At 33.5% G+C, this 3,886-nt stretch overlaps 1 long non-coding RNA gene across 1 annotated transcript; it reads right to left on the reverse strand.

Moving 5' to 3' along the window:
• Window positions 1-2,261: 2,261 nt before the first annotated feature.
• On the reverse strand, window positions 2,262-3,643 carry LOC138886877 (uncharacterized). Its single transcript, XR_011405813.1, has 2 exons — window positions 3,199-3,643; window positions 2,262-2,413 (listed from the first exon to the last, which is right to left on the reverse strand). It is a non-coding gene; the product is annotated as an uncharacterized lncRNA (long non-coding RNA).
• Between the last annotated feature and the right edge of the window lie 243 nt (window positions 3,644-3,886).

The following is a 3,886-nucleotide window of genomic DNA, read 5'->3' on the forward strand; positions in this document are numbered from 1 at the left end:
AGAATTTCTTTTTTGTAGATTTCAATTTTTTTATTGAATTGTTGAAAGTGAGACTTCTAAAGAAGAGCGATTTTTTTTTCATTTTGTTTTTGGAATTGTTGAAAGAAAGAATTAAAAAAAAAGATTATTTTATCATTTTTAAAGATTCTTTTTTTGAATTTTTTTTTGGAATTTTTTGAAATAAACACTTCTAAAGAAGAAATAAAATATTTTTGAATTTCGAATATATTTTTTTCAATTTTTGAAAGAAAAAATTCTAAAGCAGAAAAAAAAATTGGAATTCAACAATTTTTTTTTGGAATTTTCGATTTTTTTCCTTTTTCATTTATTTATTTTTTTGTGATTTTTGAAGAAAAAAAAATCTGATTTTGATTTTTTTTTGGAAGAAAGACTTATAAAGGAAAAAGAAGAAAATAGTTTTGATTTTTTTTAAAAAAAAAATTGGGGTCTCTAAGAAATTATTTTCTAAAGAAGGAAGTAAAGGGAAATATATTTGAATTATTTTTTTTTGAAAATTGGGAGCCGAAACCGATGAGGTTTGCCTACGTATCTCACATCCGATGAGATTCAGACCCGCGTAGTTCGGTAAAACTGGGTACCTTTTTTTTTAATAATTCTGCTACACTAATTTTCTAAAGCCGGTCGACAATGCAAGTAAACCTTTCAAATGATGTATCAAGTAGCACATACGTGAACATGATGGTCTCAAATAGGATACCTGTCTTATACGGACCCGGCCCCTGTGCCGAGTTTCGCTAGTCAAATGCATGTGATGCACATAGAGCGAATCTACTAGGAAAATCCGGTATGAGGTTTGTTCTCCTAGGTTTAAATCTTGGTGGAAAAGGTATCTAGACTGGCTTACTCGAGCGGACAACTCGAGCCGATGAGGGTCAGTGTACCGGTAGCATTGTTTTCCGGCTTAACTGGTGGTGCTCCCCGCCTAAAATAAGTGTGACTAAAATCCTTCACCGGGTGACAAACACCTCGGCTATCTCAAAGAAAGCGGGCTATGTCAAGCAAATGCCCAATTTTAATTCAAGAAGACTCGGAGGGGGTGCGTGAGAAGATAGTTTATATGTACCGTTTAAAAAATCAAAGCGGTAAAAAGCAAACAAGTAGCACATTATACCCAAATAAATCACAGTATATACAAAATTAATAAAGCCAAATAAAAGTCAACATGTATAAGCTCGAATTCTGGTTGTCCCCAGCAGAGTCGCCAGAGCTGTCACACCCATTTTTATCCCTCCAAGAGATAAGTGTAAAATGTTATGGATTGTGGATTAAAGAGATTTTCCAATTAAAGTGACAAATTTGAAGTAGGGATTATTTTATTTACAGAGTCGCCACTTGGAATTGATTTTTACTGGTGTTCCAAGTCACCTTTTATTTGAATCCCTATTCAAAAGAAGGTTTGACTCTATTATTATTGGTCTGCGAAAACAAAGTCCGGGTAAGGAATTCTGTTGACCGGGAAGGTGTAAGGCATTCCCTGAGTCCCGTGGTTCTAGCACGGTCGCTTTATTGACTACATTTGGCTTGAATTAAACTTGGATAGACTGTGGTTTATTTGATTTCTATGTTTTTCTTATGTCCGTTTTTATTTATTTAAAAAAAATTAAAGAAAAGATTTGAATAATAATCTACAACTTAACTAATGAGAGAAAATTATTGTTATGAGTACTAATTTAAAAGATGAGAGTAATGAGAGAAAATTATCAATTGACATTGCTTAAAACTAGTAAGATGAGGGCTTGTCTTGACATTGAATGAGGCAGCTCATTATTGGGTTGATGGAGTCAAAAGGGCTCATGTCCAAGACAAAATCCAAAAGCCCATATGCTTTTGGACTTTAAATCTGCAGATATGGCCTTTTAAAGCTATGTTACAGATTTGGCCATATCTTGCTATTTGCAATCCGTAGCCAACTATTTACAAAAATAAGTTTACAGATTGTCTTTCTAATCTACAACTTAACTACCTTACTAAATAAGTATTTTTTAAGAGATAAAAAAAGATTATTGGGACTCTAAAATATAATAATAATAATAATAATAATAATAATAATAATAATAATAATAATAATAATAATAATAATAATAATAATAATAATAACTTAGCTTGGTGACAACAAAGGGACAAACATGGCTACAAGGGTTCAAATTTTAATATATATGCTCCTTTCAGACAACCAAATGCCAGTGAAATTATATCTAATGCTTTGCAAAAATAAAAATAATTAAATATGCTTAACACAATTTAATTAACTAACATATCGTTATAACATTATCAAACATTCAAGAGCATATAAAAATGAATTACAATAGAAGGATAAAGCTACTAATGTTTCCCAACGTCATTATCTTTCATTCCAACTCGATTTTATGAGTTTACATGGTCCGAAAATTACCTGGACAGCAGAAAGAAGAACAAATATAGCAGAGTCAGCTCTTTCCAAAATCAACAGCAAAACAATTAAACGGGCAGCAACAACAGCAAAAGACAACGACAACCGGCAGATTCAAACCCAAGAAAATAAACTAGAAATACCCCAGCAAAATAGTACAATTATGTAACTCCAGAAAAATCTTTCAAGACTACTCTATTTTCCTTAAACAAGTTTTTCACTTAAGAATCAACTCACAAAAGCTGCTTAGAGATATTATAGCTACTGATTTTTTTCTCTTTTTTGTGTGTAGAGCTCCCTCAGTAAGATGGAGTGTCCTCCTATATATCAAAACAATCAGCTATTTCAAGAAATTAAAAATCAATCTTTTTGACAGATTTTTCTACAAAATCTGCTCTTAAATTCAAAATGCCAGACTTTCTGGTTCAAATCTTGTCAAGTATTTCAAACAAAATCTGCTGTCCACTATTCAAAGACAGACTTTTATTCAAACACTGTCCAAAGGTCTACATTTTCTTACCAAACAATTTGACTTTTTAGTGTTGTACTCAAAGAGTCTTGAAGCAGTAAATAAACAACCAAACAAGTACCATATACTCTTAAGTATTTTTCACTACCTCACTTTCATCAACACAAAACTATTTACTACTTCAACAAGTACAAAAACAGAAAATTTAACATTTCAAACTTCAAAAACTAATGCTAAAATAATTAATAATAGACAAAATAAAATCTAAAAAATAAAAAATAAAAATAAAAATCAGCCATGAAAAAGAATAGGATTTTACCATTTTACAATTCAGGTAGCCAAAAAATGGTGGTATGCCAAAAGAGGGTGTTCGGGGAGGTCGCCGGAATTTGGCCAGATTTTGGTCGCCGGATTTTCAGGGTGAAATTGGCATCAATAGCTAGGTCTTGAGGAGCTTTATCCATTGATGTAGATATTGTGGGGTGGTAGTGGTTGGAGCTTCAATAATTTGGGCAAAAAGGTGACGGGAAAGTTTCCTAGATCTAAGATTCAAGGAGTTTGAGAGATTTTTGAAGGATTTGGTTTGGAGATATGGAATGAGGAAGTTGTGGAGATTACATGGTGTGAATTTGGAGGTGTTTGGAGGTTGTCTGCCGGTGGCGGCGATTTTCGGCCGGCGGCGGTGGGGCGGCGGCAGCGGCTTGGGGGGAGAGAGAAGAGAGAGTGATGAGAGGGAAAGAAGAGAGAGGAAATAATGGGGAAATGGGGCAAATTTTTGGGGATTTTAGGCTTTAAATACCTAGGATGAAGATCAAACTAGGACCGTTGGATTAAATCAAGATGGGTGGATGAGATTGAATCTTTGTCACTTAACCAAAACGACGTAGTTTCAAGACAAAACTACGTCGTTTTAAGCTCTTCTTGGCAGCCCCCTTTTGGACCGGGTTTGGGCTCAAATTTTGGGCCAATTTTGGCACAATTTTAATTAAATTACACTAGCCCAAACC

Source organism: Nicotiana sylvestris, chromosome 3 (genome assembly GCF_000393655.2).
Source record: "Nicotiana sylvestris chromosome 3, ASM39365v2, whole genome shotgun sequence".
In the NCBI taxonomy this organism is placed as follows: domain Eukaryota; kingdom Viridiplantae; phylum Streptophyta; class Magnoliopsida; order Solanales; family Solanaceae; genus Nicotiana; species Nicotiana sylvestris.